The 27,651-nt window shown below is 46.9% G+C and overlaps 3 long non-coding RNA genes across 4 annotated transcripts in view; 2 read left to right on the top strand and 1 right to left on the bottom strand.

Annotated features, from left to right (window-relative positions):
• LOC110351955 (uncharacterized) overlaps positions 1–27,651 on the top strand; it is a 171,167-nt gene that overhangs the window by 77,237 nt on the left and 66,279 nt on the right. The window lies entirely within an intron of this gene.
• LOC110351956 (uncharacterized) lies at positions 10,475–15,608 on the bottom strand. The gene is made up of 3 exons (XR_002400173.4): positions 15,418–15,608; positions 14,643–14,750; positions 10,475–14,497 (listed from the first exon to the last, which is right to left on the bottom strand). It is a non-coding gene; the product is annotated as an uncharacterized lncRNA (long non-coding RNA).
• On the top strand, positions 15,724–20,139 carry LOC119713680 (uncharacterized). 2 transcript variants are annotated; one of them, XR_011804834.1, is made up of 3 exons: positions 15,730–16,202; positions 16,713–16,916; positions 17,315–20,139. It is a non-coding gene; the product is annotated as an uncharacterized lncRNA (long non-coding RNA). The 2 variants fall into 2 exon arrangements; XR_005260884.2 differs by having other exon boundaries at positions 15,724–16,916.

Below are 27,651 nucleotides of genomic sequence, written 5' to 3'. Positions count from 1 at the left end.
ACAAGGCCCTAGTGGGAAACACTGGGGTTACCCGTGTTCCTCGCTGGGGTTTCCAAAGCCTTCTCACCCTTGCTTTCCCAGCTGACTTTAATGTAATCCATGTCAAGAGGTTTGGCCGAGATTGTCTGAGCTTCATCATTTCTGAACACTTACCAGGTCCTTCAGGAGCACTTTGTGCAGGAGTAAAATTCTGGGGTCGTTAAGTTTCCCATTAGATCTCAAGGAGACAGGCTATCACTGGGGCAAATGAGACGTAGCTCATGATTCCTGTTTTTTTTTTTTTTGTTTGCTTTTTTTTTTTTTTAACATAAGATTTATTAAGCACCCCAGACAAAAAGAGTTTCTTTTCCTACAATTCACAAGAAATGAAAAGGTTAATCCCTGTGGGGTTTCAGGCTGTGGTGTTGATTGCTCAAGCTTTTGAGATATTTTTTTTTGTTTATGGAAGATTTACTAAGTCATATGGAAGTGTGAAGTTTTGTCCAGCAGAATGTCCATGTCCCCTTCTGCTCTCTCACACACTTTATCCTTCATCCATAATCTTTTTCCCCAAGTCTCTCCACATCTATTTTTGCTTAAAATAGCATAGAGATAAAGGGTTTGATGTCAAGTGTCAGCTCCCAAGCAATTCTCTGTATGGGATTTAATCACCTTCCCTGCCTGCTGCCTTGCAGGCTGTGTGACACTGCGGTGCCTCGGTACCATGGCATCGCCACGCTGGGCTGCAGAGTTGGTGATCCACAAGTCCTGTGAGCAGGGCAGGCAACGCTGAAGTCAAACTTCTCACCTCACTTGGAGAAACCAAACTAAAGCCCATCAAAAACACTTTTATTCCAAAATAAGGGGAAGAGCTAGTTTAATTGGGGGGGAGGGGATTTTTTTTAGCATTAATCTGGGGTGAGAAAAAGAAAAAGATATCAGGGGAGTTGTGTCACTATATTCTTGACATCCATATTTTACTATCAGTTATTTTGGAGATGTTTCTTCAGGACGGGTTTTGGTGAAGTATTTCTGTGTTTGTAACAGAGTTCCCTTGCCCAGACTCCTCCAGGAGTCTGACCAGCTTTGAAAGGAAAACTACCTCCAGGACTCCAGCAATCTGTTGAATTGAGAAGGCAATTATTTTGATATGTAAATGAAACGGTGGGAGGAAAAAGGTATCAGTTTTGAAATGCAGTCAAGGCCAAAGATAAAAAGGATTTCTCATCTGCTCTCCAATAATTGTTTTTTAAATGATGCCCTTGGCGTGGGCTCCATGGCTGTTTCCTGAGCTAACTGCAAGAAAAGCCACTTGTACCATTACCCCGAAGGCTGGGAGGAAGGTCATGTAATTCTCTTCTGCGATGGCAAAAAAATGGTGGTAAAACCTCTATTGAGTGCACTTAATGGCTCGGTAGATTATTAATGAGATACGGAGCTTTTCAAATCTAATTCCCTAGGTTTAAATCCAAGCTCTGTCAGCAGCTGGAGGAAGACCTGAGGGAAATGAGTTTGTGTTCCCGGCCCAGCTCCTGCAGAATGAAACACCGCCCAACACTTGGCAGTAATTACAGCCGGGTCGGCCCCCTGCTCCAAAATGCCAGGGCCACCTGGGGATCCCCTGGGTCAGCCCCAGTGGCTGCCCCAGCACAAAAAGGGGAGAGCGAAGCCCGGATGGTTCAGGTGGGCTGAGGAGGGCTGGGAGAGGAAACTCAGGCACAGGAGGGCCATTGGCCACCAGCTGCACGTCCCCAGCATCTCACCTTCTCCTCCTGCCCTACCTCATGCTGCTCTCTGCTTCTGCTCCCACCTCCCACTGGCTCTAAAACTGCCTAAAAGCCATTGCAAGGTGTGTTTTGTCCTGCTTGTGAATCCTGAGAGGATTCGAGACGTATTTCCCAGCAATGACTCCATCTCAGCATAAAAACCCAATTAGGATAATAAAGTTCAATAATGTACATGGAGTTTCTCGCTTGGGGCTCAGGCCACCCTCCAGATCCCATCTGGAGAGCTGGAGGCAGAGCAGGACGATGTCTGCAGCCCTGCCTTCCCTCGGGTGGCCCACCCCATCTTGGCCATGCCTGCAGGCCCCACCATGTCCCTCTGCAGCACATGTCCTCAGAGCTCTGTGGCACCAGCTCTGCCTTTGCTGTAAGGGAAACAAAGACGGACCCTGGAGCACACCCTGAGCCCTGTTTTCTGCTCTCTGAAATGCCTTAACAAAGGGCAAAGCGATCACCAAACCGATTTTGGCTACCCCAGGACAGGCAGGAGGGTGGTAGAATTTCATCCAACTGCTCCTTTTCATCCTGGGCTAAAAAAAAAAACTTCTCTCTGGAGCATTTTATCTTTAAATAGCTATCATTATCTATAAAATAAATAAAACAAATGAATAGAAGTCTCTTCTAAAGGCTACCGCACCTTGTCTATGAGTGGGAGCCCATGTAGAAACCTCAGTCACTGTATTAATGTCAGTGGATGCTCAATCTCTTCTTTCTCTATTAATCTTCTTTAATCTGCTGGGGGTTTGTAGTACTCCCAATTAGTGGCCATTCAATAATATCTTCATTTTCCAAAAAGGTGGACGTCTCAGTCCGACTGGCACTGCAAGCTGTGGCACTGGCTCACTGAGCAGAGTTCAGTTTGTGGGACAAGCGGGAGCAGTTGTTAGATCAAGGGAAATACCTGGCTGGCCAAGGCACACGAATGTCACTTGGATTGCAGAAGTTAAGCCGAGGTTCTAGGAAGTCCCGGGATTTGTTTCAAAATGATGATGCTCAACAACATTTGCAGGTTCTTTTTACTTGACCTTTATTTTCTGAAGCTGAATGCAGCAAGCACTTCATCCTACTTAACTGCAGCCTTCCAGAAGTTAAGTATCTTGCCTGAGCCCTTTATAGACTGTAGAAAGAATCAAGCACAGCCTGATCCAGCTCCCTTAGAAATGTCTCCTGTTAAGAGGGAAATGAAAGAGGACAGGCTGGGAGTCCTGCTGACCGCGTTAGACTTGATGCTTGAATTTAAAATGCAACCTACGCTGACATTTTTTTTATTATTATTATAAGTTCAGTCCAACTACATTGGATGCTGGAGAGAAATTTCCCTGGGAGCTGTTTTCAAGCCAAGCAGCAATATTAGGCATGTTCTTTCAGAATAGGTAGTCTATTTATACATGGGCTGCAGCAATCCGAGAGAATACGATTCAACAGCCAAAGGTCTGCTCTGGTATTTCTCACTTCCAGCTTCATTCTGCTCAAATTCATCCCAGATTTCTGTACTTTTTAGGACTGTGTTATTAAAAGGATTGTGTTATTAAAAAATAGTAAGAAAAGCCAAAAAGGATCTTGGAGTGGTTAGGATGTTAGAATAAGGGTCTTACAGGGGGATACTTTTCCCCTTTGCCTCAATGCAGAGCTGCTGGACTCATCTAAAGATAGAAGTGTTGCTCTTCTGCCAGTGCATCTGTTCCTTGGGGGGTTTGCCACAGGTCTGCAGACCATTAAAACAAAACACAGAGCTATAATATTGGTATTTTGTAAAAGACCCTTGGGAAGTCTGAGGGAATCAGCCCTGGCTGTGAACCAAGGGCGGCTGGAGCATGGGGCCAGCTCTGAGGATGGAGACATGAAAAGGGGCTGCAAACCCTGGTGATGTGCCAAGGAGGTTGAGCTGTGAGTTGAATTTCTGATTTAGCAGGTTTAAAAGCTAATGGGATTCAAGAGTTAGATCCAAGACAGCATACAGCTATCCAGCCATGAAGAGCGGAGCGAGGCTCAGTTAGTACCATAATAGCATCTTGAAGAAAAGGAAAGAAAAATGAAAAAAAAAAAAATCCCTGGAAGGAATTCTGGGGATTCTAGAATTTATTTTCTTTGCATCAGAATGGAAGGGGAATAAATTTTCTTGCCATTGTCATGTGCACCCTGGAATGGCCCCAGCTGTCTGTGCCCCTCTTTGTCTTGACTCTCCAGACTGAGATTCTGCAGGGCGGAGATGCTCTCGTAGAGGGGTGTAGAAACAGACAGGGGTGTCCCGGTCTTGCTGGGGGCACGCAGATGCCACAGCAATTGAATCCATGAGTTATTTGTATTTGCAAAGAAGAAGAGAGATGGTATCTGTCAGCCCAGGTTGTTCCTCCCAGCTTTCCTCAGATTATCTGTAAAACTGAGGCTTTCCCACTCATGCCATGCAGTTCGGGGAGGGGTTCCCCCAACCATGACCTCATAAGAGCATGTGGCAGCTGCTTTGCTGCTTGTAAACACACATCTGGGACCAGAGTGTGCTGCGGGGGGAAGAAGCGTGGCTTTGGTTACCTTCTGTTCCCCTCGAGCCCTGCTCCTGGCAGCTGCTGCAGGCAGAGGTGTTGCTGGGGCTCCCCCCTGGGAGAAGAACCCTGCGGCGCCACGTCCCTTATGTTGGGAGTGATGAATGCTGCAAATGGCAAGTAATACCCAGGGGAAGTTTACAGGAAACCTCTCCTGTAATTAAAAATAATGCCTGCGAGACCACCTACGGGTTGTGTCACAAAGAATTGCCATTTCTCCTCACTGCATGTCCAAATCAGGACGATGAAGGGAAAATATTAACAGCCGATCGCTTCCGTGGCCAGGGAGGTGGTTTCATTCCACAGGGTAATTATCTGCACCTGCTTTCACCAGCCACACGTCCAGGTACATTTTGGCAAAGGGGTTGCTTGGGGAAATTCCTGGGAAATTGGAAAAAATGAAGGTGTCTGGGCAAACAAGGAGATGAAGCTGGTTCTGGAGCATCAAGCGGGCTTCTTGGCACCTGCAGCATGCTTCTGCGTGCTGCAGAATTTCAGGTCTGATCCTTACCATCTGGACAAATAATCAAGTCTTCATTAGAAACACAGATTTGTTGTAAATTAGAACATGTAATTAGAAAATGTGTCTGCTAATTGAGTCCCTTTGATGTACGCTTCAAGATGTGACGCTGATCCCACACAGAAAGGGTTTTTGATGCCTTTTATTTATATACATTTCCCCCATTTATTGTTATTTGCAGCTAGAACTCTTTGCTGATCAGAAATATGCAGAAATTCATCTTGCAAAGAGCAGTGTCACTTCGGCTATTTATAAACACGATGCTGGCACAAAATGCCATTCAGCAATTTCCTTTTTTTAGGTTGCTTCTTTCCCCCCTCCTCCCCCCTTTTTTCCCCCTTTTCTTTATATTTCCAACTACAAACCGAGAAGTTTCTATTTTAGTGTGCGCGGGGATGTTCAAAGCGAGCCGAGTGTTGCTGATTCAGTAGGTGGCACTCCTCCCTCTCCGTCAGCTCCCTGCCGGTGGCAGCCCTGGCACACTGGGGAGAATTTTGCCTTTTGCATCCCCCAGGAGATGCGAATCGGGCTCCTCCATCTCCCGTGCTCACCGAGCATCCCAGAGCACCCACGGCAAAAATCAAGGGGTGAAACTCAGTGCCGTGGCTTGTTTCCAGCTCAGATAGTCTCGAGTTTGCTCTCTGCAGTCCTCCCTGCAGTTTCAATCGGAGACGGAGGCCTCCGCTTCCCTTTACGTCTTAGGGAAGTGGCACCCACTCCTGCTCGGTGCTCGGTGGCTGCCACTTTGCTCGGGGTTTGTGCGGGGGCAGCTGCGAGGCCTATTTCTGTCCCCGCAAAATGTTTTGAGTTCCTCGAGGAAGGGAGCGCTGCAGACGTGCAAAAATCTTATTACCCTTATATAAGCCAAAGGAATTAATTAAATAAATGCATAAAAATAACCTCTCAGGAAAAACAGAACAGCTCGCATATAACTTAATTTCCTGCCACTCTCTAAAATCTGCTGCAGCACAAAGCCTGGTCTTTCCAATGCTTTTCACCTTGCGAGAAAATATCTTCAGGCAGAGGAGAAAAAGAAAGCTTAACCCCTAGGATTCTGGCCTCTTCCTGTGTTAGGATAACAGCTTCATCCTCCGAACCTTTGAATACCCACAAAACATGAAGGAAATTGGCAAAAGCACAGCATGGGGAGCTGCAGCCCGGGACCGTGCCATGCCCGCTGCCCTACAAATCCCCAGGTGGGGACCTCTCCTGCTGAGCTCTGCTTCAGCAGCACTGGCTCTTCAAGACGGAGCCAGGGCCTTTATGGGACTCTGGCTTCTTCAGAGCCGCTCCTGATGCAGACCACGAGAGGCTCAGAAGCAGCCCTGGATGGTGAAGGCACTGGCAGAATTTCTCTTGGGATGGTGCTGCAGCCCCGCGTCACTCGTGCTGCTCCAGGGTGGTGGCTGCTCTGTTACCCTCATTTAAAAGGGGGAAGCAGACACAAAGGATTTTGGCCAGGGGAAGCTGGATGGATTCGCCTCCAGATTCTGTCTCCTTGCAGGCTTAGCTCACTAGCTAAGGTTTTCCTGGGGCTGTTGCATGGCACCGAGCAGAAGCCCTTAGAGCAGACTGGCACCATCAGCCCAGCTTGCTGCTGTCCTCGCTGCAGTAAGGTATTAAGATTGCTCCCTCCTCTCTATGCAAAAGGCAATTGATTTCCTGGATTTTGGACAATCCTTGGAGGTGCTGAGCAGCTCCAGCACTGGAGCAGGTATCCTCCTGTTGGTCCCAGTTTGAAGGGAGCGTGGCTGAAACAATTCTGCTCTGCAGATGTCCTGGGAACAGAAGCCACCTCTCTGCTCCTAACCCAGCTCAGCTACCTGGGCTGCATGGATGGCCGAGGGTTTGGGTCGTAATGAAGCAAACGCTCGTGGCTGCAAACCCCGCTGTGACAACATGCTGCATGCTGTAATCAGGAGAAATGCATATTGCTAAAGACACAAGAGCATGGTAGATGAGTTTAGTGTTCCTAATAAAAAAATCTAATTCGCCTAATCTGTATCAAACACTAAAAGCTACATGCTACCAATTATTTTCGTCTAGTTTTAATTTACAACAATCAGTTATAATGGATGAAATTAATTCTTAGTTTAATTTCATTGGCTGTGTGCTTAGAATCCCATTTTTTTCCATCTCCCCTTTTCCTGTTGCTGGAAATTAGCTGCATCTAGCTTCAGTGGCGCTAGTTAGGATGGAACATTGGTCCTAATTGTTTACTAATCATCGCAGCCATTGGTGTAATTCACTATTTGCTGCAGCTTCAGTGTGGGTTTTTTAGTCTCATTAGCTTTGTTTACCCTTTCAAATCCAAGGTTTTAAAATTTCAAACCATAAACATCCCCATCTGCATCTCCCATCAATACATCTCTGCTTTCAGTGCTTCCTGTGGTCTGCACTTTCCTTTAGAGAAGCCTTTGGGGTTATCCTAGCTTACGCTATTTAGCAGGACCTTAAGACTCTAAAAGCAGTCAGAAATCCTACATTTGAGGCCTTGTGTGAGTCCAATGCTGTGACCAAGCGGGGCAGGGAATGCTCCACATGTGGGTATGGGGTTTGGGCACAAACCCAGCCAGGCCAGTGCCAGCACCATGCCATGGGGCCGATGTGCAGCGAAGCACCCGGGGAAGCAGCAGAGCACACGGCAGAGCGGTGAGAGAGCTCGGGAGCTGTTTTAGAACGGCAAAATTATGCTCACGGTTATAAGCTCGTGTGCTATGCAAATCATTGCCAGCCTCTCTCTCCTTCTTAACTACACTCTGCAATTTCCTGCGGCAGCGGTGGATGTGAGCAGCTGTTGCATCGCAGAAAGTCAGCAGAAGCCTTCCAGCAGCAAGGGGGGGCTTTTCCCTGCTGAAGGGAGCTGTGAAGGAGTTTTCCATCACGCTACATGCCTTACCCAGCTTAATTATCCCCAAGGATCAACGGTTGCATTCCCCTTTTCCTGTCATGAATACGAACCTTTGTGATAGGAACCTTTCCTGGTTCATATTCAAGCCGCACCAACCTTTAAGATAAACACACAGAGCTGGCCTGGAGGAGCTCTGACAGCCTGCGTTTGCTGAGCACTTGTTGACATGAAAATGTTTTCCAGATTTATCCTGATTTCCCTAGAATTTTGTCATCACGCAGAACTGGAGCAAAGTTCAGAGGAGTCGAAGCGCTGGTATTTTTAAATACGACGTCTCACTTTCTCCGTTGTACCTCGCTTTTTGTTTCGAGTGATTATTTTTGCCTGGCAAGTGATAACGTATTGCATCATCAGTCAGCCAGACTCAGAGCTCGACGCGCTGAGATCCCCAACCCGCAGACACGATTTCCGCGTCTTGGGTTCGGTTTTCTCTCTGACACCAAATGAAGCCAGTGTGAAAATTGAGACCCCTGGGCAAACAAAACACCATTCCTCTCTCAGCTCTAACAACAAAGAAACTTAGGAAGGGCTTTTAGCATGCCCGCCTGCTATCAGCGCTCTGTCTGATCTACATGATGTGCTCAGGGCAGCGGGGACCAGAAATAGTTGTACTCGTGAATGCTCGCTGAGTTAAACCGATCAAATACACGCTGCTTTTATTTGCTTGAAGTGACTGAGCTTATTTTGCTGTGGTAAAGACGCAGAGATCGTTATCGAGCTGGAATCGCTCCCACAGCCTGGGCCGGGCTCCCTGCGCCGCGCTGCTCTGCGGCATCACGTCGGGTGCATCGGTCCTGCCTGTCGGACACATTGGTCCTGTCCTGTCTGTTGGACACATTGGTCCTGTCCTGCCTGTAGGTCACATCAGTCCTGTCCTGTTTGTTGGACACATCAGTCCTGTCCCCACATCATGGGTCCCCTGGGCTGCCTCTTGCCTCAAATCCGGTGCCAGACACTGGGCACTTTTAAGCGTAGCATCAGGCTCAGGATTGCTTCTGGAATATCCACTCTATACCTGAGAGATCACCAATTTCTTACCTTCCTTCATATCCCTCTCCCTTTTTTCCCCTCCCTTTCAAGCCCAGATTTTAGCTGATGGTACAGAAAAGCCTTTGCAAGCACCCTGTCGCCGTGCAGAGCCCTCTGTGCCGCTGAACGGTTAATAGGCGCAATGCAGGCGTAATTACAGAGTTATAAGAGCTTTATTTATGCTCCTCGCATTAAAGTGATATCACACTATTAAATCTTCTTACCATTAGCTACTTGGTGTGGAGAGAGAGCGCGCAAGTGAGGCAATCATGGGGAAATTTTCTCATTAGGTCTTAAGAGCAGCGGAAGGCACAAAGCAGGTGGGTTCCTCGGGCTGGGCTGCGGCCGAGACAGGCAGAGCGCATGCAGGGCTCGAGCATCGGTCCTGCAGAGAGGGTTGCACGCTTCTGTGCAAAGCACGGAGGTCACAGCTGAAACCAGGAAAAATGCAGGGACATTTAGGAACATTTCAGCTCTCAGAGTGTTGCCTTTCCCTGTGTTTTGCACGAAGCAAGTGGAAGCAGGTGAGCCGCTCTGTGGTTCCAAACAACGGGGTCACTGCTAACACTCGAACAGCCTCTGGCTCTGAAACTCCTTTCGTTACATTAAGCCATATCGCGGCTGTGTATGGGTGAGAAAACCTGTTTGTTTATTTACTGTTGCACATCAGTAAAACATGAGGCCTTTTGATTTTTCTCTTTGCCAAAAAGTTCGTAAAGCCCCTGTTTAGTTTATTTTTTTCACTGTTTTTTCAGAGCCACCAGCAAAGCACGAGGCGGCAGTCCTGAGACTCCAGATTCACCAAAGGTCCTGTGCAGGGTTTACTTGCTGTTAAAGGGCTGTTACAATGTTTATCTGAAATTAATAGTAGAAAACATTTTTATTATATGATGTGGAACAGTAAACCCAGATGTTCACCGAGTCCAACAGAGAGCTTGCGGCAGTGGCATAGATCTTGTATTCATATAGTAATCTGTGTATTCACAGAGCTTTTGTCCTCTGTCAGATGTGCAAGGACAGGTTCTGGTGTGTCTTTTACCCCACTCAGTTCTCACGCAGATAACCAAAATGAAGCTGTTTTGGTGTCCAATGCAAATGCTTTGCCTGAGTGGAAGCGCCCACCAACACACGTCCAAAATATGATCCGGGTCAGACCTCAGAGGTACTCTGACCTGGGATCTGTTAGTTGTTGTTTGTTTTTTTAGGTTTAGGTTTTAGGTTCTGGTTCGCTTCCTTCTGGATCAGTATGGCAATGATGCGTTATCACAGCTTCACCCAACCCCCCAAAAAGTAACCCCAAAAGGAGCTGCCGCTGCGGCTGCTTGCCAGCTTTTGTGGTTGTGCTGTTTGCTTGCAGTGATTTCATGGTGTGTTTCAGATCTTCCCTTAATTAGCCAGCAGCTGCAAAGTTCAGCTGCTGACTGCTCTGGTGTCTCTCTCCTGGTCAGGTTGGAAACCCCTGCACTAGGAGAAGCTGTTGCCAGATGGAGCTGGGGTGAGGTGGAATGAGGTGGCCCTGCTGTCCCTCGCACTGCGCAGCTGAGCCGTAGATCGCAGGTGCTGCACAGCAGCATCACTTGGGCTTTGCAGGTGGGGAAACTGAGGCACAGCCATCGCAGTCAGGAGGATGCCCCAAACCTGAACGTTGGCACTTTTCTGCTAGACCTAGCTTCCCCTGCAGAGCCACGCAAGAGCCAAGTTTTGAAAGAGTCTGCTGAGGAGTTAGTGTCACCCCTTGGCTGTCAGCCCTCTGCAGCACTGAGCCACAGCCACCGACTGTCCCCTCCTTCCTTCCATCTCCGTACAAGGGGACAAGGGGAGGAAGAGCATGGCTGGGATAAACTGCATGAAAATGGTGGCTCTAGAACTGTTTGAGGGGGGGAAAGGAAATAGAAAAGGCTTGTCGTGTGCTTCCAGTAAACACAGTATCTGACACAGAATTAATGGGGGGATTATGCGGAATCAGCACGCGCATTTCTCAAAGTGACTTTCTTCGACAGAAGGACACTAATCGCACTTTTGGAGATCAAAGCCTTTAATCAACGTTTAAGCATCTTAAGTTTGTTCCACTTTATTAAATGAAAATAATGACACTGTGTTCTACATTGCATTAAGGAGGAGGAAGGTGCCCCAGAAAAGCTGCCTGTCCCTGCTCTCTGCCCAACCTCTGCCCTTCACAGCTCATCACAAAACGCCCTCCCATCCCACAGGGACCCAGGGTCGGTGGCAGCTTACAGGGTGGAGCTGGAGGAGGCAAGCTTCGTCTCCATCACCCATAAGGAGTTCAGACACAGCTCTTGACATGTGGTAGAGTCCCTGTACCATGGGCACGTCCACAGCAGCTGTGCGTGCTCGGGGAGATGACAGATAGTTCTGTGATGATTTGATGGTGTAAGACCCTTTTTTCACTGAAAAACAAAGTGCCTGATTGAAATCTCAAGGAAACTTATCCCTCCTCTGCTAAGCAGCTTGCGCTTGCTGATTGTGCTTGGAAAGGGTTAGATGTGTCCCCTCGGAAAGTTCTAAAATTAAACTTTTACATTTTCCAATTTGAAGCTTTCCTACTTAGAAATTACCGTTATTTTTATGATCACTTCTGAAAATGCTCAAGCTGGAAGGAAAACTTTCCCCAGGGTCTGTAATTACTTTTTTTCCTCAAATTTTCTAAAGAAAAGGTTAAAAAAAAAAAAAGGGTTAAACTGAATCTTTTCTTTCCTGTTGTAAATTATGCACCATTATGAAAGAGCCTTGAAACCAATTATTCAAACAAGTTGTTGCTTTTTCCTGTGCTGAAGGACAAATCCTGCCCTTGCAGTGAGAGAATGGGTCCAAGAAAGGGAGGGAAGCTTTGCAAACCTTGTCTCTGCCCAGCACCCCCAAGGACAAGGGAGGAACTGGTCCCTCCTGCATCACAGTCAATACAATCTTACCCAGTGTCAGAGCAGGAAGGTCACATACAGCTTTCAATCACCCTCCTCGTTAACCCCCCCTCTCCTCCCAGTCAATAAATACCCAGTGACCGAGATGAGCAAACAGGATTGCAGGAGTCAGCATCAGCTCAGGCTTCCAAAGCGGCTTTCCAGCGCTGCAAGCAGCTGCTGCCCTCGGACACTGCCGCGATGCTCAGCTCAGTGCGGAGCCACTTATCCCACGAGGCAAGCAGCAAGGAGCACAAGCATCAAGCTCTGGTTCTGCCTGCAGTTGTCTGTATGGTTTCTGGGTACGTAGTCTGTATGCTAGCAGAAAGATTCTTCCATCCCTGGCTGGTGCATCTCAACCTCTCGCCTGTGTTTGCAAAGACCCCGCTGGTTTCTTGCTGTTCTAGGTGCAAGAACCTGGCAGATGGAGTCCATTCGGCCAAGTGTTGGCCAGACTCACCCCTTCTGTGTCTGTCCTTGCAGAGGCTTCTGGCTGCACTTCCAGTTCTTGGCCTGAACACTTCCACCTTGCCATCCACACGGGTCTAAAGGATGGGGTTGGGCAGTCATTGTCAAAGATCAGGGTTTCTTAGTAAGTCAAGCTCATGCTCTTTTATTAAGAAAATTGCTTTCCATAGCCTGCGGAAGTTAGCAGCTCAGCTGAATTTCAGATGCTCACATTCATACACATAGAGGAAAATGATAGGCCAGATACAAATGTGTAGCTGAATCTTGAAATAAGGAATTTTTCAATGCGTGTCTTTTGTTTTCTCCAGTCAGGACAGCCTCTGCCCCTGCACTCCAGGACTATTACCTCCTCCTAAACATCCTGTCCGGCTTTTACGTGTTGGCAAGATGCAAATTCACTCTGCTCTTCCATTCCTTCCCATCCAAAGTCACATTTGTGCTGGGTGGCATTGATCCTCCGGAGGTTTATTTTGTATAAGCGATCATTATTGCTATTTTTCTTGCGATACTGAGCAGCCTGATCTTTGCATGTTACATGTCATTAGGTTTAAAGTCATTTAGCAGAGCCATTAATCTGCAACTGGATGGAATTGTCTGGTATGTGCCACTCGAGCTCTGCCTTCATCATCTGATGCTCGCTCCAGGCTTTAAGATCTTAATGCGATGAACCCATGCCTTGGTTTACCTTTCTTACCCACTAATTTGATTTAAAGATGGAAGAAACGTGGTCTTCTTCTGATCTGCACTGTTTCAAATAGTGATTCACTAACTCTTGGCAGCTCTTTGAGCCACATGCACAAGTGCACAAACACATGAGTGTGCAAGCACATACTGACACACACCCACACACACCAGCCCGCAAGCAGAGGGAGGTGTGTGGCTCTTCAGCCTGCATCCTGCTCTGCTGGAGACATCTCCTGTGAGCTATCATAAGGGTTAGTTCATTAACACTTGTAGAAGGCACTTGAAGTGAAAAATCTGTTATGAGCGTGCTGTTTGGGCAGTGGAGAAGGGCTGTCGTACCAGTTCACTGCTCCCCATGAAACTGTCACCTCCATTTGGAGTTTGCTTGTTGCAGTGGCTGAGCACAGACATGGACGCATCTCCCACCCAGCATCATCTGGGCTGGCTCTGAACTTGCAGACAGGTTTTTATCTGCCTAAACCATCAGAGTGAGAGCTCAACAGGAGATTTGTCCATGGGGGGAATGAGATAAATAGCAGACAAGACTTACTGTACCCAACAGGCCAGCCTGGTGGGTGCAGCCCACTGCTTGCATGTGACCAGTGCGGGCTGCCATCCACGGGCAGAGGACATACATGTAAGCCCCCCTCTCTTCCTCTGTACCCATTTTAACCACCTGGGCTGGTGGAAAAAGAAGAGAGAGATGGTTTTCTCTCACAACTCTGACAATCCTGCTTTTTTCCCTCTGTGGCATTCATTGCACAGGGCTTAGAGAAAAACAAATCAAGCTTTCCATTTTTTCCAACACGTGTGCTTGTCCAGGTTTTGTCTCCCCATCGGTGAAACTAGTGATGGGATCATGCTGGGTCCCAAACAGAGACAGCAGCTATTGCTCTGGCAGCATCCCTGCAAACCCCATTCCTCTCAGCACAAAGCGTTCTGCAGCTTCTGCCACTCTTTGGGCAGCATCTGCTGGGATGTGACACCACCATGCACGGAGCAGGGAGTGAGGGGCAGAGGCAGCAGCCCGCACGGCAGCCGCTGTCGTTCCTCGCTGTTCACGTCTCGCCTTGGCAAGTGGCAGCACGCACGTTCAAGCCGATTGCTGGGAAGTGGTGGGGTTGTTACATGCTGCCACGCCGGCTCATCATCGCTTTTGTCAGCAAGTGACCTTGGCAGGTATCGAGTGTCTGGCAGCACTAAAAATATCAGCTGTTGCCGGCTGCTAGGTTGCAAAACCACAGGCACCCATGCAGGCACAGGACGTGTGAGCGAGGTGAGGTTCTCCAAAATCCATCCTTCCATCTTGGCAAGGCAGTATCACTGTTTTCTTGTGTGGCAAGGTGTTTGTCTTTGAGTGCAGACCTTTATCAAAATGAAAATCCCCTTTTTGGGGAGGATGGCAGAAACCCACCGTGACGTGATTTTGGAAAGTGAGATATAGAAAAAAAGTGGGGATGGATGGATGAATGGATGGACAGGCACCAGGCTGGGATGGCAGGAAATCTGAGGGGTAAGGGCAGCCTTGAAGAGACAAGATGGGCCAGACAACTGCAGACAACTCAGCAGTGGTGTTGGCAGAAGGCTCAGCAGGCTCCTGTGGCGCTGATGCTTTCTCACACTGACTTCTTCCATTCTGTTCATGTTTCCTTCTATTTCTACACCTGGATCATGGCCAGAATAAGAAACAAGAAGGGGAGATAGAAAACTTAGTGCTTTTCAATTAAACAAGGAGCACTTTGCCATTGTAAGTGAGCTTATTTAGACATTAAATCAAAATCAAATGCTTGCGCTATCAGTGCTACTTACAGTCTGATAATTAATGATGGCTTTCCCCAGCGAAAACTCTTCTGTGTTCTGTCAGCACCACTGTACATCTTTGATCGAAAGCTTTTTAAGTAGTTTCAGAAGCTGGATCTGTAAAATAAAAATAACACGAAGTGGTAATTCTCTGCCCAGGAAATAAATAATAAAGGCTTGTAACATTTAAGTGTTGGATGTCAGCTAATCAACAATTTCAGCATCATTGCGTGATGGTGAGCTGAGAAATGTGAGAACGAAGGGTTTTCTTTGCAGTTATGTGGAAAGCCTGACAGCGTGAAGGAGTCTTAAAGCAGATGTAAATTATTTTCAAAACCTTTTCCATAACCTAAATGGTGGAGAGGGATCTTAGTGCTAATGAAAATCAAGCCCAGCTCCTCTCAAGGAAATACAAACCATCCCCATCATGTCCCCCCTTCCCCCTGCTCGATGTTGCAAGAGGATAGAAGAAGAAAGGAAGGCAAAGCTCTACGTGTTAAACTGCATACATTGAACCGTGTGCGTTAGTCTTTGCTAAGCAGATGTCCACAAGGTCGTATCCCATCAGGGGCTGCAGCAGCCAGAAGGCTACATGGGCACCTCTGGAGCTGGAAGCACGATCTGCTCCTGCTGGAGAAGACGCTGCCTGCAGGTGGAAGGGCTGCAGGAAGGTCAGGAGCCTCACACAGGGATGGGGCTGGCAGGTCTCACTTCCCCACCCACAACTCACTTTTCTTGCAGAGCTTGAGCTGGCCTCTATCACAGCTAGGCTTTCTTTTCTTACCTTTTCCCTCCCGGTCCCTTTAGAGGCACCCAGGAGAGCTGTCCCCATCCCCACCTCCATTTGGAGGCAGAAGGACGTCCCTCCTGCTGCTCTTGAGCCGCGTGTGCTCAGCCACCACGGCAGCATCGCTCACCCATCCCTCCCCAACTTGTCTGCTGGAAGGAGTCTTCATTTCTCCCATCAACATGCTCAGCGGAGGAGACAGCTGCCAAGTGCAATAATTAGGCCTCACCTCACTCCGCCTAGCACTGCCAGCTGCTGGTGCAATTAAGCTGCATTATTACTTTCTAAATTGAGAAACGTTTCCTCCCTTTGCTCCCCTCCTTCCCTGTCCCCTTGTGCTGGTGCAGCTCCGGCACGTACCAGCCCAGAGGGAAGCTCCTGGCAGGATGAGAAGAAGAAGGGGCTTCTGCCCTGCTTGTGGGGAGGGACAGCAGGAGGAGGTGGAGAAGTGAGAAAGTGGCGAGCCATTCGTGCAACTTGTCTTCTATTATTGCCTTCAAGAGGCCAGGCATTCACCGATGGGTTCCCACCAGGCTGAATTTCTTCTCGTGCATCCTCCTTGGCCTCCTGTGGTATCCGACCTGTTCCCCGCTGTGTGCCCACCTGTGCCCCTGGAGGAGGGCAGGGGCTGGTGGGTCTGATGGCACAGCTGCTTGTGTGACCTTCTGCTCACCCCAGTCAGCTGAAATGGGCCAGATTAGAGGGAAATGGCAGATCTTTGAGGTTTTGGTGTGCGTGGAGTGAGAGATTAAGGAGAGCACCTGGAGCAGGTCGGCGTGCAGGTAATGAGAGTGGCGACATCTTTGGAGAGCAGGAGGAAGCTGGATGGAGCTGGGCCTCATGCCCCTTGAACAAGCAAATGGCCAGCACTAGAAGCATGAAGAAAAAATACATCCTCCTCCTTCTTTGGCTACTGCCAAATGGCAGAAGGAGGGCATACGTGGTGACAACTGCCTGCTCCAGTGAGTGGCCAGAGGCAGGGCCATCAGGCTGTGAGGGTAGCTTCGTTTTGTTCACGAGGAGAACACGTCTGCTGTGGAGGACAGGCCACAGCAGGTGGCTCCAGCACCTTCACAAGAACCCATGGGGCCTGCCTGGTGCAGACCCATGGGCCTCCAAGAGCAGGCTCGCTGGAAATAGTTATTAAGAGCAATTTCTCTTTTGGCAGTAGTTACTGCTAGAAAAACACAATATGACATAAAGCTGTGGTAAGCAGCCCATAAAGGACCTATGAATTTTTCTTACTATGGTTAGATTTATTACTTTGTTTACTTTTTCTGATTCAAATCTAGTTGAAATCATTGAAAGTCCTTAAGGAAGCAGGTTGGAGCAATCTGAGCAGAACCATGCCATGGACGTCACATTTCCTCAAACCATGTGAGAGGCCTCCTGGGGGTCCTGAACACTGACGGGGCTTTTTGGAGGTGACAGCTTGGATGCCACTGGCTTCTTGTCCTCTGCCTGTGGTGTAGCACTCACTGAATCTGGAGCCTGGGGTATGTGTTCTTGTCAGGGCTTGTGTGGAGCAAGGGAGGGACAACAGTGTCAGGTCTGCATTTGTCATCTGAAAGGACTGTAACCACGGTAATTAACTGTATTTGCAGATTTTAGTCTGGCTGGCAATAAGATTTTACACAGTGTATCTTCCACAGAATGATTTCTATTACTTCGAGCAGATAAAAACTGACATAGGTTCAGAATGACTTGGAAAATCAATAAGCAATAAAACTTAGCATGAAAACAAATAAATTACCCCAATCAGAAAAAACACTGAGAGACCGTCAAGCTAGTTAGACAGATGAAGTCAAACGTCACTCTAAGAGAGGAGCAGTTGTTAACGCAGAGATGCCAGGCTCCATTTCAAAATATTTTCTCAACTTCTATCTCTCTTTAGGTTTGGGCTCGTTTCCATCTGCCAAACTCAGTCTGAATCAAGCACAAAAAGATAGACAGACCATAAAATACTTCATCTTCCCAGAAGGTATTTTCCTTTGTTTTACTCATCTGTAATGAATTTAACGTTCAGAGGAGCTCAGCAAAAAAGCTGGGGGTCAGAGAACATCGGGCTTGCTTGGAGACCGTGCACTGATGGTGAAGCTGAAGACCACCATGGACAGAGCAGGAGCTGGGCTCTTGCCTGCGGTGGTGCTGGGATGTGGGGTCTGCTTGCATCATGGACCTCCCGCCTGCCCTTGCTGCCTCCCAGCCCTTGCTCCCTCCTGTAGCATCGCCCTGCATAAGCAGGGAATGAGGAACTGACTTCTGCAAGTGATTAACTAATTAAAATGCACTAGGACAATTGCAATTGAGTGTCTGACTATAACCTTCAGCTCTAGCTTAATTAGTACATAAACCTTGCTTTACGCCCTGTGCAAAGGAATGAATTTAATACACTTGGAATTATCTGTTCAGCCTACCAAGGAGGGGACCAACAGCTCACTCTGCCACCGATACCGCTCCTCACCTCACTGGGCTGTGATCAGTCATTGATACCTTACGGGGCACTGAAGGAGTTTAATGATTTTAAGTCAATAAGGACTGGGCTAGACGAATGCTAGCCTGGATGATGGCATTGTACAGAGGAACAGTCTCAACCAGTTTCCAGCAGCATGAGAAATACATTTGTATTGCTTGTAATTATATGTTTTTAGCCAAATTAATCACGGCACTAAAGCTAATTTTGGTTCAACGGAATTGTACCATGCTATGCTTACTCTGAGTTTGACCCTCTGACTTTGTGCAAGCTAGGTCTCTGGATGTTGGTTATGGGAAGAGGGAAAAATTATCTACTTGTTAGCACTGGAGGTGTTGCAGCAAAACTGGCCGAGCAGGGACATTTGGTAGCTTTTGTGAAATATTTGGGGGTTAACTTGATAAGAATTGCGTTTTCTCCAACTTATTAACAAAAGAAAACTGGATAAGAAATCATTCCAGTTGGAACAAAACATTTGCTTCATTTGTAGTCTTTATTGTTCAGTTTTCTAGAAAGAAATTGGGTGATACAATACCATTTCAAAATAAAACATCATAATGTTTCAGTATGGAAATTTGAAGTGGGGGAAGGAGACCAGCAAGCTGAAGTGAATGAACTCAGTGCTAGCTTGTGCCGTATTTCTGGTTGACCAGGATCTGGATTTTTGAACATAAACACCTGAGCCCAGCTGTACCTGGGAGAAATAACCCCAAGTCCTTGCTTGGCACAAGCTCCTTGATGGACCTCAGGTGAGCCACTCAGGCCTTTAGACCTCAGTGAAGGGCAATTTCAGGAGCTCAGGAAAAAAGTCACAATCTGTGTTTTCCCCAAATGAGTAATCCACATAATGTTTATAACTAATCTAAAGCTTTTGTTTACATCAGTTCTTTTTGGTTTTGACCTTTTCATCCTTAATTGTTTTTCTCTTTTTAAATGAAGTTAAATTTTGAATCAGCTTAAACAGAAAACTAAAGCTTTTAATTAGTAAACTGTTGAAACAAGATGTTTCAGAGTTCAGAACTTTTTGAGCACCTCACATTATCATTGGGTCAAAATGGACCTTCTCCTTTGAAAAGTTCTGGTTCCAGGATTTCTCAATGGGGAAAAGGAGTTTAAATGGACAAGCTTTAAATATTTCTGGTACCTGTAGTAGCTTTTTCGAACCCCTTCACATGCTTCACTTTTACCCTCCCACACACACTGCTGAGAAACAAATCCTTTGGAAATGGAAATCAGGCTTGAAGTAAACAGATTAGTAATGGTTATTTGGTAGCACTTTATTAATTAAATGTCCTAAATACACTTAAACCTAAGCATTTAATTTAGATTTATAAGGATAATTTAGATTTATAAGAATAGCTATTATACATTACGTACAGTAAATGCCAATTGATTTTTATAGACAATATTTACTGAGGTGTAACCACACTGCAAAATTTAATTATCTTCGTACTTTGTTAAGAGGACAGCACTGAGGTTTCAGAAGCAGAACATTGTGGAAGGGCTGGCAATGAAGGGAGATGCTCCTGCTAATCCTACCTTAGAAAGCCAACCTTGTCTTGCCCCATATCATCTGGTGTCATTTCATAAACGCAAAGTAAAAAGCTCAATGTGCAACTTTCAATGGGGCAAGTGATGGGAAGTCTTTTGTGTCTTTGTCCTCAAGCTGTTTGCTGCAGCAGTGGCCCAAGGACTGAGAAAATGAGTGCTGAAGCTGAAGCTTAGTCAGTCTCAGCTTCCTTTTGGTAGAAAGAAGAGCAATGGGTCCCACTGAGTATTTCCTGCCAAAATAATGCATCTCTAGGCTCCATACCTGGAGAAGAGGAGAACCTGGTCTTTGGTAGCATCACTTATCATCAAAAGAGGCAAGGTGTATGGAAAATAATGTCAGGGAAGCCAGTACAGTCAGTGGTTATGAGCAGAAGAAAACATCTCTGATTTCTGCCATGAACACTGACTTGTCATTTTGGGACTATTTGTGGGTAAGGAGCTACATCAACCCATCCCCATACTGGGAGAAAAATGTTAACTTTTTCAAGTTGTCAGAGGGGTGGTCTGAAATGGAAGGTGTTGATCCTTTTGTTCAAATGACTTTCTATTTTGCCATTGTGTTCATTTCCTTAATGGGGTGGAGGAAGAGAAGGGTATGATCATAGTCATTTAAAAAACAAAAATCACCATTAAAAACAAAACAAAACAAAAAACATGTTTGTCAATAACAGAATAAAACAAAATCTGAGAAATTCCATCAGGGCACAAAACCTCTTTCCTCCCTATCTCTAGTACTTTTGCCACTTGAAAAGCTTCCATTTTCTTGTTAGGCTGTGTGGGAACTCATTCACAAGTTAGGTCAGGTCTGCCCTCACCGTTTCGGTCAGAAATGACCCAGGACTGTGACTGCTGCCAGACCTGGTCAGAGGGACCACAGCAGCCAGCGTGCCCAGAGCATCATTCCCCAAGGGCTGCTGATGAAATCGCATGCAGAACCGATGTCTACAGCAAGGTAGCCTGGCTGTGTGTACAGACTGGGGGAGGCTGGAGAGCAGCCCTGCATGGAGTATCTGGGGGTTCTGCTTGACAGCGGGTTGAGTACAAGGCCGCAGCATGCCCTGGACACCAAAAGGGCCATCCACAACCTGGGGTGTCTCAGCCTGGAAAGGTTCTGCACCCAGAGGTGGTCGGGCACTGGGACAGGCTCCCCAGGGACATGGTCACAGCCCCGAGCCTGCTGGAGCTCAAGAAGTGTTTGGACACCACTGTCAGACATCGGGTCTGGTTTTGGGGTGGTGCTATGTGGAGCCAGGAGTTAGACCCAGTGGTCCTTGTGGGTCCGTTCCAACACAGGCTGTTCTGTGATTCTGTAAGCCTGGTTCCCAGTCCTTCAGGGGTGAGGACCTGCAGCAGGTCAGTGGAACATGCCCGGTGCAGGGGCAGTCTGCTCGGGACCTCTCACTGCTTCATTTTGCAAAAGTTTCCACAAACATTTGATTCATTTTCAGTTCAGGATGTTTCATGCTCCATAAGTTTCACTTTGAGATTTAAGCAAGAACAAGCCTGGAATCTCAAGCAGAGGCCAATGAGTCTCACCTGTGTTCACATCAGCCCCATAAATCAGCCCAGGCACTTAAACAAGTTCGTGAACCTTCGGGAAACTTTAAATGAACCTGAGCTGAATCTCCAGGCTAGGTGCACTGTTTTCCTAGCAAATAATTCACAACATGCAGCTCAGCTGGCAAGATAATGATTTCTAAAGCGAAAATAATGTAAAGCACTGATATTATATGGGATAAACACATTTTTAATGCAGTTATGCTGAAGAATTTGCTGGTGTAATCTTGGAATGCAAATTTGCCTGCTCTGACCACTATGACTTTCCCCACATTTTCATTTCTCTCAAACATCACAAGTACCGAAAGCATACAATTCTTGCTGAAATTAACAGTAACCCCAAAATGCTTAAAAACCTCTACAAAACCCATCCTATCCTGTATATTCTGCATTCCGTCTCTGTAAGATGCAATATTGCACATTCTCCAGATGAAAAGTGATCCAGTGCTGGATGAGGTGATTTCATAACTAAATTGCTCAGTGCTCCTGAGCTCAGCCTGACACCGGCACCGGGCAGGGCTGAGAGCATGGCATGGGGGCACTTTGGGGGGAAATCTCTGATCTCTGCGCATGGGGCATCTAGTTAGCAAATGAGATCATCCTGTTGAATCTGTAACTGAGATAATCGCTTGGAAAATGGGTGGTTGAGTTTGTGGAGAAGCTTGTGTCCACATGTTCATGTTTCAGTGTGGATCCATGAGCTGACTCCATGGCTACAGTTTGGGATCGGCCAAGCTCAGTGATGATGTTTTTAAGGAGGCGAGGTTTCCATTCCCAGAAGCATCAGTCTTTGTATGTAGTATTGGAGGGAAGGCAACAGTTCAGGTGGACTTTAGGAAGGAACAAGAACAGGTGCCCCCTTGTTGGAGCCCCCTTGCAAATTCCTGGCCTAATGGGGAAGCCAGAGAGCAACGTGGTTTGAAATGCTTCCTCTAAGGTGTGCCCTGGCAACAGCATTGGTTGTTTTGTGTGTGTGTGTGTGTGTTGTTTTTTGTTTGTTTGTTTGTGTTTTTTTTTTTTTTTTTGGTTGTTTTTTTTTTTTTTTGGTGCTGTGCTGCCCTTTGGCACGTGGCTCAGTGCCCTAGCAGTGTGAGACTCCATGAACACAAAGGAAACTTGGTAGGTGCGTGGTGGTTCGTGCACGGGACCCTGACCAAGATCTTGGTGGAACTTTGCAGGGGGAAGGAGGACGGAGGCTGATTGGGCACGAACACCTCTCTGCTGTCTGTGTCTGCTGTTCTGGTGCAATTCTGAACTAAAGCATCACTTCCCAGGGCAATGTGCTGTCCCAGGAACCCAAACCTCTGCCCAGGATCGCTTTGCTCAAGAGCAGCAAGCACTGCTGCTATGTCTGGACCAGCTCTATGCTGAGTGTCCTCTGGGTATAAACAATCAGAAATGATGCTTGGACAGGGGAGCAGACCTGGAAGCGAGGCTTTTCTCTTTTGTTGGCATTAGAGAGAGTGACCAGGCAGAGAAATAAAAGGAGAGATAAATCTACTCGCGCACACGCACACAAATATTGTGATGAAAATGAAGACAGTTCTGTTGTGTGAATGTTTCGAGGAGCACAGAGCACTGGGAACATGTTCCAAATGTCAAATGGATTATACTCCAGTGCCCTTATTGTTTCATATAATTCTCATCTAATGTCACCCCTGGCAACAATAATACAAGTCTCAATATTCGCTTTGATGGAGCCTCACTGAATATTTTTAAGCAATGAGGAAATTGCCGGGGGGAGTGAGAGAAGGAGGGGCATATGGGGCGGGGGCTGCTGCTGCACCCAGCATGAGGGTGACAAAACAGATCCCCGAATTAAATCCATCAGAAAGATTGAGTTTGCAATTTCAGGGTCTCTGACGCCTGTGCTGCTGCAGCTTGGATAGGCTCGCGTTTGAGTTTTAATCATGAGGTTTGTCTCCATTGGAATACAATTAGGGAGCCCTGAGCTTGAAGCAAACAGATTGGAGGAGCAGAGTGAGAGCAAACGCAGGAACATGAAGAGGGACAAATCATCTTAATTCTGCCAGCCTGAACGGAGCTGTCACATCACAAGGTCAGGCCCGAGCGAGCTGATTTTGCGGGAAGGAAGGATAAAATGGCTAGAAAGGTGGAAAGCACAAAGAGGCAGCTTGGCTCATCCTCCGTTATTTGATTGCTCTTTTGACCCCACAGGTTTTCATAAAGTTGATTAACAGATACAGGAGCCAAGCCCTGCGGCCCTAACACAGCAGTTAGCCGCCTTCCTTCCAGGCATGCTCAGGCTGCTGCTGTGGGGACGTTGCAGCGTTGCTCTGTGGCACCAGCACCAGCACCAAGGGACAGTGGGTGCTCGGGGAAGGGACAGCAGAGCCCCACCTCTGCTGGGCCACCTCTGCTTGTCTGTGTTAGGGCAGCAGCAGCTCTGCTTCCAGCCCAGGCTGGATCCACAGGAAGGTTTCTAACCTCATCCCAATGCCTCCTCCCCTGTGCTCACACTGCTGAGCTGAAAGGAGAAGAGCCCGTCTTATGCCCGCTAGAAGCTGTGCTTCTGGACAGGGCTGCTCCTTGCACAGCAGCACTGGTGCAGGAGAGGGGACAATATTGCTGGAGAATGACTTTTGGCTCGGTCAGATAATGACAGGACAAGGGAGGATGGTTTGAAACTCAAAGAGGGGAGATTTAGATTAGAGGTTAGGAGGAAATTCTTCACTCAGAGGGTGGTAAGGCACTAGCACAGGTTCCCCAGAGAGATTGTGGATGTGCCACCCCTACAGATGATCAAGGCCAGGTTGGATGAGGCCCTGGGCAACCTGATCTGGTGGGTGGCATCCTTGCCTATGGCAGAGGGGGGAATTAGATGGTCTTTAAGGTCCTTTCCAACCCATGCCATTCTATGATTCTATGAATATTCCACTTAAATGTTATGGAAAACTGCTGACGAACACAGCAAAACTGGGGTTTGTCTTCTAGGAGTTACAAATCATGCATTCCTCCTCTTGCAGCACCTCATCTCAGAGGCACGTGGGACCACAAATGGGACCAGGACAGTTGCAGACTTTTCTGTCTGAAATTCACTGGCCATGGAGCCATCCTGTGCTGGGTTGGCAAGTCCTCCCCAGGGGCTGGACCTGCAAGAGTAAACGGGAATTAGGAGCATTCAAACTTCATTCAGTGCAGGCTCTAATCTTCAGAGCATGAACAAAATCTCATTAAAGTCAGTCACAAAGTTTATGTCCATTTGACCTGAAAGGAGGCTCAGACAAAATGTTTGTACAGGAAGAATGGAAAACACTTTCAAAGCAATTAAATCAGAGAAAGATGGTTAGCCTTTCACTGAATTCTCTAAGGAGTCTCCCAGAGTAGATGCCACAGTCTGTTTCAAATTGGTGCTGTCATGCCAGATGCACAGACCTGGGACTGGACAATTTGGGGTCCATAATATTTGTAATCTCAGTGTGAGGCCTCTCTTCTGTGTCCTGCTGTCTAAACTGATTGCATAGTGTTTGCCTTATTCCAAGAGCCATCATATGTGACATGGGCATAATGTTTTGCTTCTTATTTCACCCTTAAATTATAGGAGTTTCACTGAGCTCTATGATTTGTGCGGTCAGTATTACAGGCATCACTCACAGCTTGCCTTTTTCCCTCCCATCTCTAATGCCACAAGGTTTCTTTCCTTCAGTGCCCTTCATCCTACACAGACCTAGTGTGAATTAAAAAGGCTGCTTGGGGATGAACTGGAAGGACAGAATAACATAAAATGGTTAGAGGTCTGGCGTCAAATGGGTGTGCAGAAGAGCAAAATACTGTCAGCTTGTGCAGTTATAATCTGAATATCGTCTTATGGTTATCTCCTTCGGTTTCACTAGAGCAGCCACAAGACAGGATTCAGGAGATGGGGTCAGCACCCAGCCAGCTTCTGCCCATGTGTGAATTCCAGCTCGTCAGATCCTGCTCATCTCGGGGCTCGCCCCATCGCTTTCGTGCCCCACTTTGGTTACAGTGCTTGGACCAAGCTTGTCCCTGATCATTTCCAGTCCGAAGCACATGTGTTGTGTAGGATCTCTCTGCGGTGAGAGGAGGTGTAGACAGGACCTGCACAACTATTTCAGGCTTCGATGCCACATTGCTAACAGGTAGTGAGATAAATCCCACATTACATTCTCTCTCCAGCCAGTGAAAACAGAAGGATGCCTTACAGAAGTGAACTTCAGTCTTCAAATAGCCTAACGCTTCCTGAAACTGCCCATCTCTTGGTATCAACTGAGAGGACAACTGGACTGGCTTGCATCATCTTAATTTAGCTGCTTCAGTGAGGTGCCTCCATTGCATTTCTGCAAGCAGGTGTACCCTGCAAAACAACCTTTGGTTCAAGTTGGGTCCCCAAACAATATCACAACAGCAATTTCCATCATTAAAAACACATACACAATCGAAGTAATGGAGAATTACAATATATGAAACTTACTGTCTTTAGAGTATTCCTCCCTTGTTCTCCATGCTGAAATTCAGTGGCTGGGTTTGGCCCCAAGTCTTCAGCCTGCGATAGCTGAGCAGACAGATAACCGCTGGAATCCCTCTTGGAAAATTTTCCCATTTCTGATGAACAACACGAGCTGATTTAGCTTGGAGTAATCCACTGCCAATACCCAAGGTGATGTCCTTCCTGTGCCCTTGCTTCTGTCATCCTGCTGAAATGCAATAATGGCCAGCCACCTGCAACTTGTTTTGATGCCGCTGATATTTCTTATTCTCTTTGCTGCTGCCTGAGGGTATGCACCAATCTGTTAATACATATATAAATATTATCCTTGTTAATCCCTCAGAGAAAAATAACATCAACAAAACTTATTACCATTTCCTGTGTGGCTGACTGAATAATGTGAACCAGATGATGTTTATATTTAAAAAATGAAAATACCAATAAAAGTAATTTTAAAAAGTCACCTCTTGGTATTTTCCTATAGAAAATGGGGAAATAACAGAGACACGCTACATCTGCATGTTAAAATTCAGCAGAAACAAATGGTCTTTATTACAGCAGTCACAGTGCTTACAGACATGATGGCCCCATTTCAGTCACACTCCTAATTTTAAGTGCGTTCCTAAATTTTAAGCATTTCTGTAGGATGTGCCTAATATATCAAGAGCTTGTGAACGCTTCTGGCAGGAGCACAGGTCAGAGCTACCAGGTCTCAGTTGTGCCCTTCACAGCACAGAGCTGGATAGAGAGGGCTGTTTCTGGAAAAAGCTGGTGTAACTCTTCTCTGTTCAGTAAGGCCACGCTTATTTATATAGGTTTACGTAGTTCTGGAACTCACTCATCCATACCAACAGCACAAAATTGAAATAAGGGAAACAAACAAACAAACAGTAAAATCACACTTAAGCCTCTCCAAACAGGACAGAAGCATCACCATAGCTGTAGGAATGGCCCTCTGCATGTTACATGTTGGGCAGCGAGGGAACCCATAGCAAATACTACCATCAGCAGATGATTTTGGTCCCCTGCAAAGAGACAAATTTATCTGATGCTCTTTAGAGAGTATGTATCTGACCAGATGTTAAGTGCAGAAAACTCTTTCCAATTTCCTGCTTTTATCCACCCATTGCTTCCCAAAGTTTTCATCTTTAGGCTATAATTATTGCTGATTGATCCCTTTCATTAGATGATTTATTGTTTTGCTGTTTGTTTTGAGTCTTTGAATTCTGTAAGCAAAATCCTTTTTGCCATTCCTGGTCACAATCATAAAAGAAAGAACCATCAAGAGCTAAAAACTGAATGGCCAAATTATAAATCAAGGGTGCCCATCATCTTCCAGAAATGAGAATAATCAGGCTACTTTTCTAACGTGATGAAAATAGAGCTCTCCATTGCAAGTGCCTTGTGTTGCATCTATGAGACCCCAGCCTGATCTGTAATTGTGAACTGGCTACCGTCCACTTACAATTCTGCTGCAATTCTCTCAGTCGCCGAGGTTTCACTTCAAGCTCCCGTCTAGCCATTTGTGTGATCAGACGGGACTCTCAGCTTGTGTTAAAAAACAATCAGTTGTCTAGTCCTTATGGCTGTGAAAGGAATAATGTTTAAAACACTGCTTCTTAAAGAGAGAGAGTGAGACAGCACGATGCTGGGATGAATTTCTCTTCTGTGGAATATCTGTTCACGTCTCTCCACCTAGCTAGCTGATTGTCTTTGTGTCTTTCTAAAAATTAGATGTGCTAAAAAGTAATGAAAAAGCGGATGATGGTCATTCAGCAGAAGGCCTTGCAGTGCATACATCTCATTCAAGGCTTTAGTTTAGGGCCAGAAGGAGTTTAATTTTAATGTTGAGGGGGTGATTTCGTCCTTGTAAAAGCCCACTAGCAACTGGAGGGCTCAGCTGGGTAAATTTAGGGCAGAGAAATGCTGGTAGCACCCTGCTGGGGCTGAACGCCTCCAGATCAGGCTCCATCTCCTGCACAAGGCTGGGCTGTGTGCTGTGTTCCCCGACCCCAATCCAGCTCGGCAAGAAAGACAGCGATGAGGAAAGGGCTGCAGAGGGTGATGGGCACCCATGCTCTTCCTCCCCGTGCAGCTCCACAGCCCAGGGCGATAGCAGCAGGGTTCGAAAAGTTTCCTTCCACTGCTGGAATGGCACAAACTTCTCTGGCAGGCACACAGA

This window comes from Anas platyrhynchos, chromosome 24 (assembly GCF_047663525.1).
Source record: "Anas platyrhynchos isolate ZD024472 breed Pekin duck chromosome 24, IASCAAS_PekinDuck_T2T, whole genome shotgun sequence".
Lineage (NCBI taxonomy): Eukaryota > Metazoa > Chordata > Aves > Anseriformes > Anatidae > Anas > Anas platyrhynchos.
Note: the sequence above shows the minus strand (reverse complement) of the source record. Positions and strands in the feature narration are given on the sequence as shown.